The 22106-nt window shown below is 47.6% G+C and overlaps 17 non-coding genes across 17 annotated transcripts; 12 read left to right on the top strand and 5 right to left on the bottom strand.

Annotated features, from left to right (window-relative positions):
- Positions 1–1336: 1336 nt before the first annotated feature.
- LOC134898819 (U1 spliceosomal RNA) lies at positions 1337–1500 on the top strand. The gene has a single exon (XR_010172510.1). It is a non-coding gene; the product is annotated as a U1 spliceosomal RNA (small nuclear RNA).
- Positions 1501–1652: 152 nt separating this feature from the next.
- On the top strand, positions 1653–1815 carry LOC134899319 (U1 spliceosomal RNA). The gene has a single exon (XR_010172999.1). It is a non-coding gene; the product is annotated as a U1 spliceosomal RNA (small nuclear RNA).
- Positions 1816–2490: 675 nt separating this feature from the next.
- LOC134899186 (U1 spliceosomal RNA) lies at positions 2491–2654 on the top strand. The gene has a single exon (XR_010172867.1). It is a non-coding gene; the product is annotated as a U1 spliceosomal RNA (small nuclear RNA).
- Positions 2655–2806: 152 nt separating this feature from the next.
- LOC134899302 (U1 spliceosomal RNA) lies at positions 2807–2969 on the top strand. Its single transcript, XR_010172981.1, has one exon. It is a non-coding gene; the product is annotated as a U1 spliceosomal RNA (small nuclear RNA).
- A 670-nt stretch (positions 2970–3639) lies between these two features.
- On the top strand, positions 3640–3803 carry LOC134899054 (U1 spliceosomal RNA). Its single transcript, XR_010172740.1, has one exon. It is a non-coding gene; the product is annotated as a U1 spliceosomal RNA (small nuclear RNA).
- Positions 3804–3955: 152 nt separating this feature from the next.
- On the top strand, positions 3956–4118 carry LOC134899320 (U1 spliceosomal RNA). The gene has a single exon (XR_010173000.1). It is a non-coding gene; the product is annotated as a U1 spliceosomal RNA (small nuclear RNA).
- A 675-nt stretch (positions 4119–4793) lies between these two features.
- Positions 4794–4957, top strand: LOC134899187 (U1 spliceosomal RNA). Its single transcript, XR_010172868.1, has one exon. It is a non-coding gene; the product is annotated as a U1 spliceosomal RNA (small nuclear RNA).
- A 152-nt stretch (positions 4958–5109) lies between these two features.
- LOC134899303 (U1 spliceosomal RNA) lies at positions 5110–5272 on the top strand. Its single transcript, XR_010172982.1, has one exon. It is a non-coding gene; the product is annotated as a U1 spliceosomal RNA (small nuclear RNA).
- A 670-nt stretch (positions 5273–5942) lies between these two features.
- On the top strand, positions 5943–6106 carry LOC134899055 (U1 spliceosomal RNA). Its single transcript, XR_010172741.1, has one exon. It is a non-coding gene; the product is annotated as a U1 spliceosomal RNA (small nuclear RNA).
- Positions 6107–6258: 152 nt separating this feature from the next.
- LOC134899584 (U1 spliceosomal RNA) lies at positions 6259–6421 on the top strand. The gene has a single exon (XR_010173238.1). It is a non-coding gene; the product is annotated as a U1 spliceosomal RNA (small nuclear RNA).
- A 671-nt stretch (positions 6422–7092) lies between these two features.
- Positions 7093–7256, top strand: LOC134898985 (U1 spliceosomal RNA). The gene has a single exon (XR_010172673.1). It is a non-coding gene; the product is annotated as a U1 spliceosomal RNA (small nuclear RNA).
- Positions 7257–7408: 152 nt separating this feature from the next.
- LOC134899544 (U1 spliceosomal RNA) lies at positions 7409–7571 on the top strand. The gene has a single exon (XR_010173215.1). It is a non-coding gene; the product is annotated as a U1 spliceosomal RNA (small nuclear RNA).
- A 357-nt stretch (positions 7572–7928) lies between these two features.
- LOC134898986 (U1 spliceosomal RNA) lies at positions 7929–8092 on the bottom strand. Its single transcript, XR_010172674.1, has one exon. It is a non-coding gene; the product is annotated as a U1 spliceosomal RNA (small nuclear RNA).
- A 671-nt stretch (positions 8093–8763) lies between these two features.
- On the bottom strand, positions 8764–8926 carry LOC134899604 (U1 spliceosomal RNA). The gene has a single exon (XR_010173257.1). It is a non-coding gene; the product is annotated as a U1 spliceosomal RNA (small nuclear RNA).
- A 152-nt stretch (positions 8927–9078) lies between these two features.
- Positions 9079–9242, bottom strand: LOC134898932 (U1 spliceosomal RNA). The gene has a single exon (XR_010172621.1). It is a non-coding gene; the product is annotated as a U1 spliceosomal RNA (small nuclear RNA).
- Positions 9243–9913: 671 nt separating this feature from the next.
- On the bottom strand, positions 9914–10075 carry LOC134899434 (U1 spliceosomal RNA). The gene has a single exon (XR_010173112.1). It is a non-coding gene; the product is annotated as a U1 spliceosomal RNA (small nuclear RNA).
- A 152-nt stretch (positions 10076–10227) lies between these two features.
- Positions 10228–10391, bottom strand: LOC134899095 (U1 spliceosomal RNA). The gene has a single exon (XR_010172780.1). It is a non-coding gene; the product is annotated as a U1 spliceosomal RNA (small nuclear RNA).
- Between the last annotated feature and the right edge of the window lie 11715 nt (positions 10392–22106).

Raw genomic sequence — 22106 nt, forward strand, 5'->3', positions numbered from 1 at the left:
AGGCATCGAAGACCTCCGATATGCTGCATCTCCTGATGTGTGTCTCCCTCAAGTGTCTGTCAGCAAATGCCTGCTAGACACCCCATTCCAAGCTGATTGTGACATCACGGTACATGCATCATAGAACAGGCATGCTAGAACATGGGTCTTCAACCTGCGACCCTCCAGCTGCTGTGGAACTACACATCCCAGCATGCCCTGCCTCAGTTTTAGCATACCTTAATAGCAAAACTGTGGCAGGGCATGCTGGGATGTGTAGTTTCACAGCAGCTGGAGGGCCACAGGATGAAGACCCATGTGCTAAAGCCAAGCCGCAGGTACATTGAATGCTAGCAAGCTGAATATTTAAATCCTTTTATTCCGCAGCATTCCAATGTGGAAGATTCCATGGAACCAGAGATCCTTCCATTGAGAAGGACATGCTGCCTGGATGACTACACTGTGCAAATTAAATCACGGAGCCAGTTGGCTTGTGGGTGGCTCTGGTCACTGGGTGGTTGGGTGGGTGGTGTGTCGGAGGTGGAGCACATGCAAATGATTGTGTATCATCCAGCTAGTGAGAGAGAAAACTCATGCAGGAGTGTGCCTGCTTGTCAGTGGGTTATGCACCTTTCCAGACGTCAAATCTACATGGAGCAGCTGGAGAGGACAAGAGCAGGTTTGCAAAATATAGACAGAAGAGCTCTCCAGCCTAGTTTGATGTCTGTTTCCACTTCTCTTTTCTTGAGCCGCTCCCTTCTATGCCCTTGCGCACTATCCTGACTTCTCCCATCTGCTTACTTTGTGCCTTCCAACGCACAATGCGAACTACAGGTAGTGCTGCAGGGCCCACACCCTTTTACTTGCCATACAGAGCAGCTCTGGAGCTGTTACAGTGCCCAGCTTCTGCAAGAAATCAGCTTGAATGCTTCAGGGGCTGGGGCATAGCCAACATGAGCCCCGCACCGAAGGAGGGTGGAGGTGTTTAATGCGAACTATAGGTCATCCAAGCGCCGCAAAAGGCCGCCATGCCCTGCATGCCCCTTTTCTCTTTTAATATGCAGACGAGGGTTGAAGCCAACTTTGACCCACTGCTTGGATGACATCACCATATGCAAATCCATCTGCTGCAGGCCTTCCCCCAGGAATGCTTGCACTAGTTGTTGCATTTGGTTTGTTGTTTGGGGGTGCTTCAGTATTAGGCAGCCTTCTGCCCTCCCATGTTCATCTGAAAATATGTGTTCTCCCTGCAGTTGTTGTCCCCAGATGAGAGTTCCCTTGTGCTGCCTCAGTTGAATCTTCTTTACTTGACAGAGATGTGCCTGAGCATCGGCCCTCCCCAGCCCTATCCCAAATCATACTTATTTTGCATAGGAGATACCATGGTCATGAAGATTGTTCTCCCAGGGTGAGGTTCATTCATTGCATTCTGGGTATGCTGACCCCTGTGATTTCCCCAAATGTGGGAAACTTGACTGCATTATTTGTGGTAGTGGGGGACTGTGTTTGTGCTTTCCTCTGGTCAGCTCTGGTAAAAGTCAGATTTCTTTGTCTCAGATCTTCCTCTAGCCTTGTTCTTCTTTCGAGAGTTCCCTTGTGCTGCCTCAGTTGGATCTCCTTTACTTGACAGGGGGGTGCCCAAGCAGCGACCCTCCCCAGCTCTAGCCCAACTCCTACTTACCTGCCAGGTGAGATACTATGATCATGAAGGTGCTTCTCCCAGGGCAAGGCTCACCCATTGCACTCTGGGTGTGCTGCCCCTGTGATTTCCCCAAATGTGGGAAACTTGACTGCATAATTTGTGTTTCCACTGGTTGGCTTTCATATAATTCAGATCTCTTTGTCTCAGGTCTCTCTCCAGCCTAGTTTGCAGTCTGTTTCCACTTCTTTTTTTTTTGAGCCCCTCCCTTCTATACCCTTGTGCACTATCCTGACTTCTCCTCCTGTCTGCTTACTTTGTGCCTTCCAATGCACAATGCAAACTACAGGTAGTGCTGCAGGGCCCACAAACTTTTACTTGCATTACAGAGCAGCTCTGGAGCTGTTACAGTGCCAAGCTGCTGCAAGAAATCAGCTTGAATGCTTCAGGGGCTGGGGCATTGCCAACATGAGCCCCACACCGAAGGAGGGTGGGGGTGTTTAATGCGAACTAAGGGTCATCTAAGCGCCGCAAAAAGCCGCCATTCCCTGCATACCCCTTTTCTCTTTTCATATGCAGATGAGGGTTCCAGCCAACTTTGGCCCACTGCTTGGATGACATCACTGTATGCAAATCCGTCTTCTGCAGACCTTCCCCCAGGAATGCTTGTACTAGTTGTTGCATTTGGTTTGTTGTTTGGGGGTGCTTCAGTATTAGGCAGCCTTCTGCCCTCCCATGTTCATCTGAAAATATGTGTTCTCCCTGCAGTTGTTGTCCCCAGATGAGAGTTCCCTTGTGCTGCCTCAGTTGAATCTCCTTTACTTGACAGAGATGTGCCTGAGCAGCGGCCCTCCCCAGCCCTATCCCAAATCATACTTATTTTGCATAGGAGATATCATGGTAATGAAGACTGTTATCCCAGGGTGAGGTTCATTCATTGCATTCTGGGTATGCTGACCCCTGTGATTTCCCCAAATGTGGGAAACTCGACTTCATTATTTGTGGTAGTGGGGGACTGTGTTTGTGCTTTCCTCTGGTCAGCTCTGGTAAAAGTCAGATTTATTTGTCTCAGATCTTCCTCTAGCCTTGTTCTTCTTTCGAGAGTTCCTTTGTGCTGACTCAGTTGGATCTCCTTCACTTGACAGGGAAGTGCCCGAGCAGCGACCCTACCCAGCTCTAGCCCAACTCCTACTTACCTGCCAGGTGAGATACTATGATCATGAAGGTGCTTCTCCCAGGGCAAGGCTCACCCATTGCACTCTGGGTGTGCTGCTCTTGCGATTTCCCCAAATGTGGGAAACTTGACTGCATAATTTGTGTTTCCCCTGGTCGGCTCTCGTATAATTCAGATCTCTTTGTCTCAGGTCTCTCTCCAGCCTAGTTTGCTGTCTGTTTCCACTTCTCTTTTCTTGAGCCGCTCCCTTCTATGCCCTTGCGCACTATTATGACCTCTCCTGTCTGCTTACTTTGTGCCTTCCAACGTCAATGCAAACTACAGGTAGTGCTGCAGGGCCCACACCCTTTTACATGCTTTACAGAGCAGCTCTGGAGCTGTTACAGTGCCCAGCTGCTGCAAGAAATCAGCTTGAATGCTTCAGGGGCTGGGGCATAGCCAACATGAGCACCACACCGAAGGAGGGTGGAGGTGTTTAATGTGAATTAGGGGTCATCCAAGCGCCGCAAAAGGCCGCCATGCCCTGCACATCCCTTTTTTCTTTTCATATGCAGACGAGGGTTGAAGCCAACTTTGACCCACTGCTTGGATGACATCACCATATGCAAATCCATCTGCTGCAGGCCTTCCCCCAGGAATGCTTGCACTAGTTGTTGCATTTGGTTTGTTGTTTGGGGGTGCTTCAGTATTAGGCAGCCTTCTGCCCTCCCATGTTCATCTGAAAATATGTGTTCTCCCTGCAGTTGTTGTCCGCAGATGAGAGTTCCCTTGTGCTGCCTCAGTTGAATCTCCTTTACTTGACAGAGATGTGCCTGAGCAGCGGCCCTCCCCAGCTCTATCCCAAATCATACTTATTTTGCATAGGAGATACCATGGTCATGAAGATTGTTCTCCCAGATTGAGGTTCATTCATTGCATTCTGGGTATGCTGACCCCTGTGATTTCCCCAAATGTGGGAAACTTGACTGCATTATTTGTGGTAGTGGGGGACTGTGTTTGTGCTTTCCTCTGGTCAGCTCTGGTAAAAGTCAGATTTCTTTGTCTCAGATCTTCCTCTAGCCTTGTTCTTCTTTCGAGAGTTCCCTTGTGCTGCCTCAGTTGGATCTCCTTCACTTGACAGGGGGGTGCCCGAGCAGCGACCCTCCCCAGCTCTAGCCCAACTCCTACTTACCTGCCAGGTGAGATACTATGATCATGAAGGTGCTTCTCCCAGGGCAAGGCTCACCCATTGCACTCTGGGTGTGCTGCCCCTGTGATTTCCCCAAATGTGGGAAACTTGACTGCATAATTTGTGTTTCCACTGGTTGGCTTTCATATAATTCAGATCTCTTTGTCTCAGGTCTCTCTCCAGCCTAGTTTGCAGTCTGTTTCCACTTCTTTTTTTTTTGAGCCCCTCCCTTCTATACCCTTGTGCACTATCCTGACTTCTCCTCCTGTCTGCTTACTTTGTGCCTTCCAATGCACAATGCAAACTACAGGTAGTGCTGCAGGGCCCACAAACTTTTACTTGCATTACAGAGCAGCTCTGGAGCTGTTACAGTGCCAAGCTGCTGCAAGAAATCAGCTTGAATGCTTCAGGGGCTGGGGCATTGCCAACATGAGCCCCACACCGAAGGAGGGTGGGGGTGTTTAATGCGAACTAAGGGTCATCTAAGCGCCGCAAAAAGCCGCCATTCCCTGCATACCCCTTTTCTCTTTTCATATGCAGATGAGGGTTCCAGCCAACTTTGGCCCACTGCTTGGATGACATCACTGTATGCAAATCCGTCTTCTGCAGACCTTCCCCCAGGAATGCTTGTACTAGTTGTTGCATTTGGTTTGTTGTTTGGGGGTGCTTCAGTATTAGGCAGCCTTCTGCCCTCCCATGTTCATCTGAAAATATGTGTTCTCCCTGCAGTTGTTGTCCCCAGATGAGAGTTCCCTTGTGCTGCCTCAGTTGAATCTCCTTTACTTGACAGAGATGTGCCTGAGCAGCGGCCCTCCCCAGCCCTATCCCAAATCATACTTATTTTGCATAGGAGATATCATGGTAATGAAGACTGTTATCCCAGGGTGAGGTTCATTCATTGCATTCTGGGTATGCTGACCCCTGTGATTTCCCCAAATGTGGGAAACTCGACTTCATTATTTGTGGTAGTGGGGGACTGTGTTTGTGCTTTCCTCTGGTCAGCTCTGGTAAAAGTCAGATTTATTTGTCTCAGATCTTCCTCTAGCCTTGTTCTTCTTTCGAGAGTTCCCTTGTGCTGACTCAGTTGGATCTCCTTCACTTGACAGGGAAGTGCCCGAGCAGCGACCCTACCCAGCTCTAGCCCAACTCCTACTTACCTGCCAGGTGAGATACTATGATCATGAAGGTGCTTCTCCCAGGGCAAGGCTCACCCATTGCACTCTGGGTGTGCTGCTCTTGCGATTTCCCCAAATGTGGGAAACTTGACTGCATAATTTGTGTTTCCCCTGGTCGGCTCTCGTATAATTCAGATCTCTTTGTCTCAGGTCTCTCTCCAGCCTAGTTTGCTGTCTGTTTCCACTTCTCTTTTCTTGAGCCGCTCCCTTCTATGCCCTTGCGCACTATTATGACCTCTCCTGTCTGCTTACTTTGTGCCTTCCAACGTCAATGCAAACTACAGGTAGTGCTGCAGGGCCCACACCCTTTTACATGCTTTACAGAGCAGCTCTGGAGCTGTTACAGTGCCCAGCTGCTGCAAGAAATCAGCTTGAATGCTTCAGGGGCTGGGGCATAGCCAACATGAGCACCACACCGAAGGAGGGTGGAGGTGTTTAATGTGAATTAGGGGTCATCCAAGCGCCGCAAAAGGCCGCCATGCCCTGCACATCCCTTTTTTCTTTTCATATGCAGACGAGGGTTGAAGCCAACTTTGACCCACTGCTTGGATGACATCACCATATGCAAATCCATCTGCTGCAGGCCTTCCCCCAGGAATGCTTGCACTAGTTGTTGCATTTGGTTTGTTGTTTGGGGGTGCTTCAGTATTAGGCAGCCTTCTGCCCTCCCATGTTCATCTGAAAATATGTGTTCTCCCTGCAGTTGTTGTCCGCAGATGAGAGTTCCCTTGTGCTGCCTCAGTTGAATCTCCTTTACTTGACAGAGATGTGCCTGAGCAGCGGCCCTCCCCAGCTCTATCCCAAATCATACTTATTTTGCATAGGAGATACCATGGTCATGAAGATTGTTCTCCCAGATTGAGGTTCATTCATTGCATTCTGGGTATGCTGACCCCTGTGATTTCCCCAAATGTGGGAAACTTGACTGCATTATTTGTGGTAGTGGGGGACTGTGTTTGTGCTTTCCTCTGGTCAGCTCTGGTAAAAGTCAGATTTCTTTGTCTCAGATCTTCCTCTAGCCTTGTTCTTCTTTCGAGAGTTCCCTTGTGCTGCCTCAGTTGGATCTCCTTCACTTGACAGGGGGGTGCCCGAGCAGCGACCCTCCCCAGCTCTAGCCCAACTCCTACTTACCTGCCAGGTGAGATACTATGATCATGTAGGTGCTTCTCCCAGGGCAAGGCTCACCCATCGCACTCTGGGTGTGCTGCCCCTGTGATTTCCCAAAATGTGGGAAACTTGACTGCATAATTTGTGTTTCCCCTGGTCGGCTCTCGTATAATTCAGATGTCTTTGTCTCAGGTCTCTCTCCAGCCTAGTTTGCTGTCTGTTTCCACTTCTCTTTTCTTGAGCCGCTCCCTTCTATGCCCTTGCGCACTATCCTGACTTCTCCCGTCTGCTTACTTTGTGCCTTCCAACGCACAATGCGAACTACAGGTAGTGCTGCAGGGCCCACACCCTTTTACTTGCCTTACAGAGCAGCTCTGGAGCTGTTACAGTGCCCAGCTGCTGCAAGAAATCAGCTTGAATGCTTCAGGGGCTGGGGCATAGCCAACATGAGCCCCACACCGAAGGAGGGTGGAGGTGTTTAATGCGAACTAGGGGTCATCCAAGCGCCGCAAAAGGCCGCCATGCCCTGCACGCCCCTCTTCTCTATTCATATGCAGATGAGGGTTGAAGCCAACTTTGACCCACTGCTTGGATGACATCACCATATGCAAATCCATCTGCTGCAGGCCTTCCCCCAGGAATGCTTGCACTAGTTGTTGCATTTGGTTTGTTGTTTGGGGGTGCTTCAGTATTAGGCAGCCTTCTGCCCTCCCATGTTCATCTGAAAATATGTGTTCTCCCTGCAGTTGTTGTCCCCAGATGAGAGTTCCCTTGTGCTGCCTCAGTTGAATCTCCTTTACTTGACAGAGATGTGCCTGAGCAGCGGCCCTCCCCAGCTTTATCCCAAATTATACTTATTTTGCATAGGAGATACCATGGTCATGAAGATTGTTTTCCCAGGGTGAGGTTCATTCATTGCATTCTGGGTATGCTGACCCCTGTGATTTCCCCAAATGTGGGAAACTGGACTGCATTATTTGTGGTAGTGAGGGACTGTGTTTGTGCTTTCCTCTGGTCAGCTCTGGTAAAAGTCAGATTTCTTTGTCTCAGATCTTCCTCTAGCCTTGTTCTTCTTTCGAGAGTTCTCTTGTGCTGCCTCAGTTGGATCTCCTTCACTTGACAGGGGGGTGCCCGAGCAGCGACCCTCCCCAGCTCTAGCCCAACTCCTACTTACCTGCCAGGTGAGATACTATGATCATGAAGGTGCTTCTCCCAGGGCAAGGCTCACCCATTGCACTCTGGGTGTGCTACTCCTGCGGTTTCCCCAAATGTTGGACACTTGACTGCATAATTTGTGTTTCACCTGGTCGGCTCTCGTATAATTCAGATCTCTTTGTCTCAGGTCTCTCTCCAGCCTAATTTGCAGTCTGTTTCCACTTCTCTTTTCTTGAGTTGCTCCCTTCTATGCCCTTGCGCACTATCCTGACTTCTCCTGTCTGCTTACTTTGTGCCTTCCAACGCACAATGCAAACTACAGGTAGTGCTGCAGGGCCCACACCCTTTTACTTGCCTTACAGAGCAGCTTTGGAGCTGTTACAGTGCCCAGCTGCTGCAAGAAATCAGCTTGAATGCTTCAGGGGCTGGGGCATAGCCATCATGAGCCCCACACCGAGGGAGCAACTCGAAAGAAGAACAAGGCTAGAGGAAGATCTGAGACAAAGAAATCTGACTTTTACCAGAGCTGACCAGAGGAAAGCACAAACACAGTCCCTCACTACCACAAATAATGCAGTCCAGTTTCCCACATTTGGGGAAATCACAGGGGTCAGCATACCCAGAATGCAATGAATGAACCTCACCCTGGGAAAACAATCTTCATGACCATGGTATCTCCTATGCAAAATAAGTATGATTTGGGATAGAGCTGGGGAGGGCCGCTGCTCAGGCACATCTCTGTCAAGTAAAGGAGATTCAACTGAGGCAGCACAAGGGAACTCTCATCTGGGGACAACAACTGCAGGGAGAACACATATTTTCAGTTGAACATGGGAGGGCAGAAGGCTGCCTAATACTGAAGCACCCCCAAACAACAAACCAAATGCAACAACTAGTGCAAGCATTCCTGGGGGAAGACCTGCAGCAGATGGATTTGCATATGGTGATGTCATCCAAGCAGTGGGTCAAAGTTGGCTTCAACCCTCATCTGCATATGAATAGAGAAGAGGGGCGTGCAGGGCATGGCGGCCTTTTGCGGCGCTTGGATGACCCCTAGTTCGCATTAAACACCTCCACCCTCCTTCGGTGTAGGGCTCATGTTGGCTATGCCCCAGCCCCTGAAGCATTCAAGCTGATTTCTTGCAGCAGCTGGGCACTGTAACAGCTCCAGAGCTGCTCTGTAAGGCAAGTAAAAGGGTGTGGGCCCTGCAGCACTACCTGTAGTTCGCATTGTGCGTTGGAAGGCACAAAGTAAGCAGACGGGAGAAGTCAGGATAGTGCGCAAGGGCATAGAAGGGAGCGGCTCAAGAAAAGAGAAGTGGAAACAGACAGCAAACTAGGCTGGAGAGAGACCTGAGACAAAGACATCTGAATTATACGAGAGCCGACCAGGGGAAACACAAATTATGCAGTCAAGTTTCCCACATTTGGAGAAATCACAGGGGCAGCACACCCAGAGTGCGATGGGTGAGCCTTGCCCTGGGAGAAGCACCTACATGATCATAGTATCTCACCTGGCAGGTAAGTAGGAGTTGGGCTAGAGCTGGGGAGGGTCGCTGCTCGGGCACCCCCCTGTCAAGTGAAGGAGATCCAACTGAGGCAGCACAAGGGAACTCTCGAAAGAAGAACAAGGCTAGAGGAAGATCTGAGACAAAGAAATCTGACTTTTACCAGAGCTGACCAGAGGAAAGCACAAACACAGTCCCCCACTACCACAAATAATGCAGTCAAGTTTCCCACATTTGGGGAAATCACAGGGGTCAGCATACCCAGAATGCAATGAATGAACCTCAACCTGGGAGAACAATCTTCATGACCATGGTATCTCCTATGCAAAATAAGTATGATTTGGGATAGAGCTGGGGAGGGCCGCTGCTCAGGCACATCTTTGTCAAGTAAAGGAGATTCAACTGAGGCAGCACAAGGGAACTCTCATCTGGGGACAACAACTGCAGGGAGAACACATATTTTCAGATGAACATGGGAGGGCAGAAGGCTGCCTAATACTGAAGCACCCCCAAACAACAAACCAAATGCAACAACTAGTGCAAGCATTCCTGGGGGAAGGCCTGCAGCAGATGGATTTGCATATGGTGATGTCATCCAAGCAGTGGGTCAAAGTTGGCTTCAACCCTCGTCTGCATATGAAAAGAAAAAAGGGATGTGCAGGGCATGGCGGCCTTTTGCGGCGCTTGGATGACCCCTAATTCACATTAAACACCTCCACCCTCCTTCGGTGTGGGGCTCATGTTGGCTATGCCCCAGCCCCTGAAGCATTCAAGCTGATTTCTTGCAGCAGCTGGGCACTGTAACAGCTCCAGAGCTGCTCTGTAAAGCATGTAAAAGGGTGTGGGCCCTGCAGCACTACCTGTAATTCGCATTGTGCGTTGGAAGGCACAAAGTAAGCAGATGGGAGAAGTCAGGATAGTGCGCAAGGGCATAGAAGGGAGCGGCTCAAGAAAAGAGAAGTGGAAACAGACAGCAAACTAGGCTGGAGAGAGACCTGAGACAAAGAGATCTGAATTATACGAGAGCCGACCAGGGGAAACACAAATTATGCAGTCAAGTTTCCCACATTTGGGGAAATCGCAAGAGCAGCACACCCAGAGTGCAATGGGTGAGCCTTGCCCTGGGAGAACACCTTCATGATCATAATATCTCACCTGGCAGGTAAGTAGGAGTTGGGCTAGAGCTGGGTAGGGTCGCTGCTCGGGCACTTCCCTGTCAAGTGAAGGAGATCCAACTGAGTCAGCACAAGGGAACTCTCGAAAGAAGAACAAGGCTAGAGGAAGATCTGAGACAAAGAAATCTGACTTTTACCAGAGCTGACCAGAGGAAAGCACAAACACAGTCCCCCACTACCACAAATAATGCAGTCAAGTTTCCCACATTTGGGGAAATCACAGGGGTCAGCATACCCAGAATGCAATGAATGAACCTCACCCTGGGATAACAGTCTTCATTACCATAATATCTCCTATGCAAAATAAGTATGATTTGGGATAGGGCTGGGGAGGGCCGCTGCTCAGGCACATCTCTGTCAAGTAAAGGAGATTCAACTGAGGCAGCACAAGGGAACTCTCATCTGGGGACAACAACTGCAGGGAGAACACATATTTTCAGATGAACATGGGAGGGCAGAAGGCTGCCTAATACTGAAGCACCCCCAAACAACAAACCAAATGCAACAACTAGTACAAGCATTCCTGGGGGAAGGTCTGCAGAAGATGTATTTGCATACAGTGATGTCATCCAAGCAGTGGGCCAAAGTTGGCTGGAACCCTCATCTGCATATGAAAAGAGAAAAGGGGTATGCAGGGAATGTATAACAAAGAATCTGTCTAGTTTTATCCACGTGTCGCGCAGTCTAAAACAAGGCTGCACAATAGCCCCCGCAACCAGGATAAGTGCCTCTCCAGAGCACCAGAAATGAATGAACAATAAACAAATTAGGCTGCGGGTACCAACAGGCACCTAGTAACAGTGCATAAATGAATGCATAAAGTGCTTGCATGCAATAAAAAAACAAAACATACAACCCTTAAGGTCACCGTGAAAGTCCAGGTTCTTACTCCTCACTCCTCCTCCTCTCAATGTAGTAGCATGTAAAACAGAGGGGAGAGGGGAACCACATGTGCAATAAAGTTTTTTAATGACACATATCGGGGAACATGGACATAACACAATAAACAGGTAGGGTAAAAATGTGCAGAATGATTCTCCAAAATGTGACAGCCACAAAGAGATATGCAGAGCAATTACCAGAGGGTTTGAGAACCCAAAAAAGTTCTCAAACAAGTTCTTTTAAATCCCAAAACCGCCCGGGCTGGAGCTGGAAAGTCCTCTGGTTCTTAGAAGTGCAGACCACCGTAAATGCCAGTCACAGATGGAATACGCCGACGCGTTTCAACTCCTATTCCTGGAGTCTTTTTCGAGGCTGAATACTCACTGCACCACACATCCAGATTTAAATAGCAAATCACAGCCAGATTCCAAATTGATTCCACCTGGCGTCATGTTCGGAAACCGCCGGGTTACCATAGCAACCTGGACTCCCACTCCGTCACTTCCGCCTCCGGAGTCCTAGATCTTTTTCTCGTAGTCGCTAGGTCTAGCGATACGTCACTTCCGGTTACGTCGTCTTGGAGTCCGTTGTCATGACAACTTGCCGCACAACGCTCATCTCTCTTCAGTATACTTCTATTCCAATGTCCGTAATCAGAGATAAGCTGGCGTAGACTTCTTTACAGTCAATTAAAAGTGTTTAATTAACATATAAAATCCACCTTATATCTACTGGTTCCAATATTAAATAACTGATCAGACAAATAGTGGTTCTAGAATAAAAAGATAAATATGGTAAAGCAAAAAAAAATATATACTAAAATGCATATATAAAATCAGATTAAAATAGCACCTACATGAACCACTTCAATTCAAAATCATTAGGCAGCACAAGGGAACTCTCATCTGGGGACAACAACTGCAGGGAGAACACATATTTTCAGATGAACATGGGAGGGCAGAAGGCTGCCTAACACTGAAGCACCCCCAAACAACAAACCAAATGCAACAACTAGTGCAAGCATTCCTGCGGGAAGGCCTGCAGCAGATGGATTTGCATATGGTGATGTCATCCAAGCAGTGGGTCAAAGTTGGCTTCAACCCTCGTCTGCATATGAAAAGAGAAAAGGGGCGTGCAGGGCATGGCGGCCTTTTGCGGCGCTTGGATGACCTATAGTTTGCATTAAACACCTCCACCCTCCTTCGGTGTGGGGCTCATGTTGGCTATGCCCCAGCCCCTGAAGCATTCAAGCTGATTTCTTGCAGAAGCTGGGCACTGTAACAGCTCCAGAGCTGCTCTGTATGGCAAGTAAAAGGGTGTGGGCCCTGCAGCACTACCTGTAATTCGCATTGTGCGTTGGAAGGCACAAAGTAAGCAGATGGGAGAAGTCAGGATAGTGCGCAAGGGCATAGAAGGGAGCGGCTCAAGAAAAGAGAAGTGGAAACAGACAGCAAACTAGGCTGGAGAGCTCTTCTGTCTATATTTTGCAAACCTGCTCTTGTCCTCTCCAGCTGCTCCATGTAGATTTGACGTCTGGAAAGGTGCATAACCCACTGACAAGCAGGCACACTCCTGCATGAGTTTTCTCTCTCACTAGCTGGATGATACACAATCATTTGCATGTGCTCCACCTCCGACACACCACCCACCCAACCACCCAGTGACCAGAGCCACCCACAAGCCAACTGGCTCCGTGATTTAATTTGCACAGTGTAGTCATCCAGGCAGCATGTCCTTCTCAATGGAAGGATCTCTGGTTCCATGGAATCTTCCACATTGGAATGCTGCGGAATAAAAAGGATTTAAATATTCAGCTTGCTAGCATTCAATGTACCTGCGGCTTGGCTTTAGCACATGGGTCTTCATCCTGTGGCCCTCCAGCTGCTGTGAAACTACACATCCCAGCATGCCCTGCCACAGTTTTGCTATTAAGGTATGCTAAAACTGAGGCTGGGATGTGTAGTTCCACAGCAGCTGGAGGGTCGCAGGTTGAAGACCCATGTTCTAGCATGCCTGTTCTATGATGCATGTACCGTGATGTCACAATCAGCTTGGAATGGGGTGTCTAGCAGGCATTTGCTGACAGACACTTGAGGGAGACACACATCAGGAGATGCAGCATATCGGAGGTCTTCGATGCCTTTCCAGCAAATGCACACCACCTGCTGCTGGTCTGGAGACAAAACAATGCCCACAATCGAAGTCCCAAAATGCCCAACTACAGGATTCATGTAAGTAGTGAATTTAGGAATGAATTTAGAAGTAGGAAATTAAGTTAGTTCACAAGTACATTCAAATTCAGATCTAAAGTCTAGGTAGGCCTCACGTCCTGGCAGCCCCCAGCACTTAAAAATGCCTTGATTAGAGGTAGAGAATTCAATGTAGATAAAAAGTAGATACAAAATAAGACTCCACAGAGCAGTTATCAGGTGTCTTTATCAATTGTTGCATTTAAAAAATCAAGCAATTAGGGAACACAATGTTGCAACAATGTAACCCTATTTGCAAAATAGTACTGAATAAGTTTGTCGATGTAAGACATTTGCAAAGGCGCATCCAAAACACGCTGGAAAATGCAACTGAATCTGTTTTTGGAGGCTAGAATAGGAAATGTGCATCGGTCCTACAAGTACTGAAAGCTCTTCTACCATCTCCCTTTTCTGAAAAGCCATTTAATATATGGTTCCCAGATAGGGGACATATCAGATATTGCCTTTCAAAAGCAGCAAATATCATACCACTTCTATTGCCATCAAAGATAAACATTGATTGTTTTCAGATATTGTATTGAAAAAGCAGTCTTTATTGACATAAAGAAGCAAAAAAACATACATAAACATTACACACATAAGTACTGTGTTGCAGCACAGATAAAACACAATACAAATGCTGTCGGTATAGTACAGTTCAAGAACTACAGCACAGGCCAGCCTACACTATAAATCATGAACTGCACTATACATTTAAACTATACAATAATACAACAGTTAATAAGGCTATGTGTGTGGAGTGTAAGAGGGTGAGGGAATCACAAGACCGAAGCTTTATTGTAACACAGACACATATAAGGGGAGGGGCAATAAATAGAAAGGTATCCTTTACTATAGAATTTAGTCTAATCCGACCTCTGTGCTCTTCCACAACTGAAAAACGGATAGTGTTCCCAAGCCTTCCATCCTGGAATATCTTTGGTTTTTCGCCAATGAAGAAAACAATCCCTCCCTCCAGCAGACCCTTCAACCACGATACAAGATCACAGCCAAAAGGCCGAGAAGCAACTACACTTGAGCTTAACAAAAATGGCTAAAACTTAGTGGAGGAAAGTGCAGTGCACCAAAACATAAGCTGACACAATCATGGAGAATGTGCCAGCATATATGCTCTTCTATCTATATTTTGCAAACCTGCTCTTGTCCCCTCCAGCTGCTCTATGTAGATTTGACGTCTGGCAAGGTGCATAACCCACTGACAAGCAGGCACACTCCTGCATGAGTTTTCTCTCTCACTAGCTGGATGATACACAATCATTTGCATGTGCTCCACCTCCGACACACCACCCACCCAACCACCCAGTCACCAGAGCCACCCACAAACCAACTGGCTCCGTGATTTAATTTGCACAGTGTAGTCATCCAGGCAGCATGTCCTTCTCAATGGAAGGATCTCTGGTTCCATGGAATCTTCCACATTGGAATGCTGCGGAACAAAAAGGATTTAAATATTCAGCTTGCTAGCATTCAATGTACCTGCGGCTTGGCTCTAGCACATGGGTCTTCATCCTGTGGCCCTCCAGCTGCTGTGAAACTACACATCCCAGCATGCCCTGCCACAGTTTTGCTATTAAGGTATGCTAAAACTGAGGCAGGGCATGCTGGGATGTGTAGTTCCACAGCAGCTGGAGGGTCGCAGGTTGAAGGCCCATGTTCTAGCATGCCTGTTCTATGATGCATGTACCGTGATGTCACAATCAGCTTGGAATGGGGTGTCTAGCAGGCATTTGCTGACAGACACTTGAGGGAGACACACATCAGGAGATGCAGCATATCGGAGGTCTTCGATGCCTTTCCAGCAAATGCACACCACCTGCTGCTGGTCTGGACACAAAACAATGCCCACAATCGAAGTCCCAAAATGCCCAACTACAGGATTCATGTAAGTAGTGAATTTAGGAATGAATTTAGAAGTAGGAAATTAAGTTAGTTCACAAGTACATTCAAATTCAGATCTAAAGTCTAGGTAGGCCTCACGTCCTGGCAGCCCCCAGCATTTAAAAATGCCTTGATTAGAGGTAGGGAATTATATGTAGATTAGAAGTAGACACAAAATAAGACTCCACAGAGCAATTATCAGGTGTCTTTATCAATTGTTGCATTTAAAAAAATCAAGCAATTAGGGAACACAATGTTGCGACAATGTAACCCTATTTGCAAAATAGTACTGAATAAGTTTGTCGATGTAAGACATTTGCAAAGGCGCAAACAAAACACGCTGGAAAATGCAACTGAATCTGTTTTTGGAGGTTAGAATAGATGCAGGATCAAGTAGCTCAATGGGTAGGGTATTTGATTAGAATTCAACAGGTTATAGGTTTGAATCCTGGGTATGATAGTTTGAGGTGTTATTTAATAAAGTATGTTTATATATTAGTCACACATGGCTTACTTGTACAAATGGCATGTCACCAGTTAGTGCTGACTGCTGATATGCCATTTGCACAAACACGCCATGTGTGACTGTATATGCATTTAAGGAGGGCACCCCGGCAATACCACAAACCATTGAGTGTCAAGTATACTAGATATATCTTCATATCTCATGTGCTTTCTCTGAGACCAATCTTGTTATGCCCCTTCCCCACAAGGCATGCGCCTTTTGTCCATATTGCAAAAATGGGGAGGGGGGGGGGGCATATAATTATCTGTCACAGGGCACCAAAAAGTCTAGTTATGGCTCTGGTATGCATTATGTAATCTGGCAGACCATATCTCCAACACTGGCTGGTTGGAATAGAAATCCGGTTATCTATGTGAGCAAATGACCATCAACGATTTACTCTCAAACACTAGAAAATGGACAAAAATGGTCCCCTAAACAAATTGGTTAAATTTTGGGTTTAACCAATTTGTGTAATGACCATTTTTGACCACTTTTCTAGTGTTTGGGAGCAAATGGTTAATTGACATTTGCTCCTATACATTACCAGATTTTCATTCCATCCATCCAGACTGGATAGATAGCCTGACAGATAATTGTGTAGTGTACGCCCAGGATAACTGTCAGTTGTGCTTTCTTTTATGACGGCACATAAATGGGTGGGCAGATCCAGAGCAAGCACTGCTCACTCATGCATAGTTGTCAACTGATGTGAAGTTCCAGGGGGCAATCTCAGTTATAAAGAAAAGTATCTGGAAATTGTCCCTGGTTTAAAAAAAAAATAAAAAAAAATTGATCAACTCCATTTATTTAGTATGATATCCCAGGTGATAGGATGCCGGCAGTCAGAACAACATACTTTATTAAATAACACATCTCAAACTACCATACCCAGGATTCAAACCTATAACCTGTTGAATTCTAATCAAACACCCTACCTATTGAGCTATTTGATCCTGCATAAAAATTGTGAACATTATATGAAGCTATTGGTACTTTGAAAAAAAAAGTATCAGCATTACAACGCAGGAGATCCATGCAGTTTGCAGCCACACACTACATGTATCTGCTCAGCCACAATGCTGATTATTTCTTCACAAAGTACAAGGTGAGCTCCAAACAGAATTCTCTAGCTTAGAATTATGCCAAACCTAGAAGTCGGGCCCCCCACCCTGGGATCCCCCAGAGGGAGGCCTGCACCGTCATGCGGCAGGCTTGTCCGTTTTGGAAGCAGGCTGATGGGCAGCCCAGGCTTGCTTCAGTCTGGGCTTGGCAGGTCTGGAAGCATGAGCTTGCTTTGGGTATGCCTGACCTTGGGTACGCTTTACCTTGAGGATGAAAGGGCCAAGGGAAAGTACTTTTAGCCTTCTGCGTGGTAGGAGTCATACTAGGTAGGCAAGCTGTTTTAGCAGTAGCCAGATCAGCTACAATCTTATTGAGGTCTTCTCCAAAGAGAGTGTCTCCCTTGAAAGGAAGCACCTCCAGGGTTTTCTTGGAATCCATATCCACCGACCAGGATCTCAACCAGCTGTATAAAGTATTACCTTGGAACTGGCTCTCCACTCCCCATTATCTGGTTATCATGGCTTCCTCCGCCAGTGTCCAGACTCGCTTGCTGAAGCTCGGCCACTTCTTCCTAGCAGCAGGCTCCTGGATCACTGGGCAGCAGAGGTGCTTGGGAGCCGGAAGGGGGCGGAGCAATCAGGCAGGCAGTTGCAGTGCTGCCCAGCTATCTGTGGTGTGAGAAGAAGCAGGGGCACCCCACCGCTGGCAGTGCTGCAGCTAGCGGTGGTGGCAGCGGCGAGGCTGCTGGGCTGGGTCTTGAAAAAGGTGGAAAGAAGGGTGTTACGGCATGGAATGTACAAACTGCGAGACCCTGCTGGTAGCGCCTTTGTCTATTTAGTAGGAAGGGCACGTAACAGCCGGAGGGCAATGGAGGAAGCCCCTTTAGGGCTGGAGCCCGGCGGCAACTGACTCCGTTGTCTCTGGCAGTTCCGCCCCTGGACTAGAGGAATGGTCAAGAACATGGCAACATTTAATGCCAAAAAATGCAAAATCATACACGTCTCAAAAATACAAAGGCTAACTATAATATTAAGGGCATTATAATGGCAAGAGGAAAGCTATCTAAGTATTACTATTTCAGGTGAGCAATGTAACAAAGCAATAGGAAAGGCAAGTCAGATGCTTGTTTGCATAGGTAAAGAACCAGTAGCAGAAAAAAGTAATACAGGTTGAGTATCCCATATCCAAATATTCCGAAATACGGAATATTCCGAAATACGGACTTTTTTGAGTGAGACTGAGATAGTGAAACCTTTGTTTTTTGATGGCTCAGTGTACACAAACTTTGTTTAATACTCAAAGTTATTAAAAATATTGTATTAAATGAACTTCAGACTGTGCGTATAAGGTGTATATGACACATAAATGAATTCTGTGAATGTACACACACTTTGTTTAATGCACAAAGTTATAAAAAATATTGGCTAAAATGACCTTCAGGCTGTGTGTATATGGTATATATGAAACATAAATGCATTCTGTGCTTAGATTTAGGTCCCATCACCATAATATCTCGTTATGGTATGCAATTATTCCAAAATACAGAAAAATCCGATATCCAAAATTCCTCTGGTCCCAAGCATTTTGGATAAGGGATACTCAACCTGTAATGCCACTGTATAGGTCCTTGGTACAGCCACATTTAGAATCCTGTGTTCAGTTCCAGAAGCCATATCTCAAGTCCTGTTGGAGAAAGAGCACTATATAAATAAATAGTATCAAAATTTGTTTCACGGCACCCCTAGGCCAAAGTTTTTTTTATTGAGAAATTCAGAAAAAAATATAAAATCAAGTAAATTGTGTTTATAGCATGTCATCCTCAGGTTCAGTTATGTTGTGAGGGAATGGTTTTGCCAATTTAATAAAGTATAAATAATTTTAATTGGTCCTGGACCACCAAACTATGCTACCAGTGCAAGAACCCCAGTTTGGAAACTACTGCCATAAAATAAACCTTTTTTGTTTTTTTTAAACTACATGTAATACACCTTAGATCTCAGTTCCTAAAAGGTTTTAAACCCTTGCATACAGTAAACTACACATATTTAAAAATCCTACACCGGGCACAAGTGCTCACGGGCCAATTTCATGGCAGTCTCGGATAGGAGGGCATTGTGGATTCACCAAGGGAATGCTGATGCTGACTCCAAGAAGCCTCTTCAAGATCGCAGGAGCAGAGTCCTCTGCTTCTGCCAAATCCACTGCATGACGCTGGGGCTCTCTTGCAGGAGCCCACACCAGTGGGGGGCACCAGGGGCGAAACTACTGGCAGGGCAGGCAGTGCATTGCACTGGGGCCCCGCCGCACTCAAGGGCCCACAGCCGCCGGCATTACAATGAGTCACAATGACTCATTGTATCATGCCGCAGCCGCACACCAGCGCTCCCGTCAGGTATGCGTCCTGCGACTCCCGCCGCCCGCCCGTCGTAACGAACAGATCAGGCCAGGGCACTACGGGCAGCAGCCGCAGCACCAGACACGCTGCCGCCTCTGTAACACACGAAGAGGGAGGAGGGTCGCTTGGAGATGAGAGGAGCAGCGGCACGGGGGGGAGGAGGAGGAGGAGGGAGGTGAAGGAAGGAGCCGCAGCAGCGCTTTGTTACTGGTGGAGGCGCTGCTGCTGCTGCCCCTCTGCTTCACTATAGGCTGTCTTCCGAGAACAGCCTATAGTGAAGCAGAGGGGCAGCAGCAGCAGCGCCTCCACCAATAAGACAGCGCTGCTGCGGCTCCCTCCTTCACCTCCCTCCTCCTCCTTCTCTACTGCCCGGGAATCGTCAAGCTGCACGAGAAGCCTGAGCCAGCGGAGAGGGTAAGTATAATTCTTCTTTCTTTCTTTCTTTCTTTCTTTCTTTCTTTCTTTCTTTCTTTCTTTCTTTCGACTCTTTCTTTCTTTGTTGGGACTGCCTGCCGCTATGTGTAAAAAGGGGGAATCTGCCTGCCGCTATGTGTAAAAAGGGGGAATCTGCCTGCCGCTATGTGTAAAAAGGGGGAATCTGCCTGCCGCTATGTGTAAAAAGGGGGAATCTGCCTGCAGCTATGTGTAAAAGGGGGGAATCTGCCTGCAGCTATGTGTTAAAAGGGGGAATCTGCCTGCAGCTATGTGTAAAAAGGGGGACTGCCTGCCGCAATGTGTAAAAAGGGGGAATCTGCCTGCCGCTATGTGTAAAAAGGGGGAATCTGCCTGCAGCTATGTGTAAAAAGGGGGACTGCCTGCCGCAATGTGTAAAAAGGGGGAATCTGCCTGCCGCAATGTGTAAAAAGGGGGAAGCTGCTTGCCGCAATGTGTAAAAAGGGGGAATCTGCTTGCCGCAATGTGTAACAAGGGGGAATCTGCCTGCCGTAATGTGTAACAAGGGGGATGCTGTCTGCCGTAATGTGTAACAAGGGCACGCTGTCTGCCATAATGTGTAACAAGGGCAAGCTGTCTGCTGTAATGTGTAACAAGGGCAAGCTGTCTGCTGTAATGTGTAACAAGGGCAAGCTGTCTGCTGTAATGTGTAAAAAGTGTACGATGTCTGCCATTATGTGTAACAAGGGCAGGCTGACTGCTGTTATGTGAAAAAAGTGTACGCTGTCTGCCGCTATGTTTAACAAGGGCAGGCTGTCTGCCGTTATGTGTAAAAAGTGTACGCTGTCTGCCGCTATGTTTAACAAGGGCAGGCTGTCTGCCGTTATGTGAAAAAAATGTACGCTGTCTGCCGCTATGTGTAACAAGGGCACGCTGTCTGCCGTTGTGTAAAAAAGGGGGATGCTGTCTGCCGTAATGTGTAAAAAGGGGACGCTGTCTGCTGTAATGTGTAAAAAGAGGACGCTGTCTGCTGTAATGTGTAAAAAGAGGAATCTGTCCGCCGTGAGGTGTAAAAGGGTCTCTACCTGGTGTAGTGGTGCTACTGTGCGGCGTAATTTGAATAATGGAGACTACTGTGCACCGTTTTATGAATTGGTATTATTTTGTGGCCACACCCCTTAACCACGAAGCCACGCCACTATGTTTTTTTGCGCGCGCCTACAGCGCGCACTGCCCCTGTTTTGCATGCAGGGGTGGGGCTCCAATGCAGTTTCTTGCACACACTGCTAAAATGTCTAGTTACGGCACTGTTGCTAGGTATCCACTTCCCTGAGCAGGCCCCCCTCACCAGATCCTCTCCAGGGGTGAGGGGGTGGACTTGGATGGGAAGGGATGGGGGGGGGGGGGCCCAAGCCATTTTGTCGCACATGGGCCCACTGCTCGCTAGTTCCACCACTGGGGGGCACGTCTAAAACTCTTCAGTCAGTTCTGGATTCATTCGGACCTGGACTCGTGGGTTTTACAAATAGTGTCCCAAGGGTACAAACTGGGGTTTCAAGAAGTTCCCCCTCACCGATTGTTCAAATCAGCCTTAGTCAGCAGGGAGAAGGTTTTTATTCAAGCCTCTTCGTGGTCCCGAAGCCGGACGGCTCAGTCAGACCAATCTTAAATCTGAAATCCCTTAATTTCTACCTAAAGAAATTCAATTTCAAGATGGAATCTCTCAGGGTAGTGATCTCCAGTCCGGGGGATAAAGGAGATTTCCTGGTTTTGGTAGACATAAAGGATGCCTACTTACATGTTCCCATTTAGCCACTGCATCAAGCTACCTGAGGTTTGCAATTCAGGATTGTCATTACCAATTTCAGACGTTGCCGTTTGGTCTGTCCACGGCTCCGAGGATTTTCACCAGGGTGATGGCGGAAATGATGGTTCTCCTTCGCAAGCAAGGAGTCACAATTATCCCGTACTTGGATGATCTCCTGATAAAGGCGAGATCCAGGTACCAGTTGGTGCAAAACATCTACTCTCCCTGACAGTTCTTTAACAACATGGTTGGCTCCTAAACTTGCCAAAATCGCAGTTGGTCCTAATGACGCGGTTGTTGTTTTTGGGAGTGATACTGGACACAGAAGAGGTTTTCTTCTAGTGGAATGGCTCTGGAGATCCAGAGTCTGGTCAAACAAATTCTGAAACCAGCAAGAGTGTTAATCCATCAATGCATTCGGTTGCTGGGGAAGATGGTTGCGGCCTACGAGGCCATTCAGTTTGGCAGGCTCCATGCCAGAGTGTTCCAGTGGGACCTGTTGGACAAGTGGTCCGGATCCCACCTACACATGCACCGGAGGATAATCCTGTCTTCCAAGACCAGAATCTCACTCCATTGGTGGCTGCACAGTTCTCACCACCTAGAGGGGCGATGGTTTGGGATCCAGGACGGGATCCTAGGGACCACGGATGCAACCCTCCGAGGCTGGGGAGCGGTCACACAGGGGGAAAACATCCAAGGAAGATGGTCAAGTCAGGAAAGTTGTCTCCACATAAATGTTCTGGAGTTAAGGGCCATTTAATAACTGCAGACACAGTACGCACTGGGACGGGTGCCCAGCATCCTCTACGGACTAAGAGAAAAGGATTT

Source organism: Pseudophryne corroboree, chromosome 3, assembly GCF_028390025.1.
Source record: "Pseudophryne corroboree isolate aPseCor3 chromosome 3, aPseCor3.hap2, whole genome shotgun sequence".
Lineage (NCBI taxonomy): Eukaryota > Metazoa > Chordata > Amphibia > Anura > Myobatrachidae > Pseudophryne > Pseudophryne corroboree.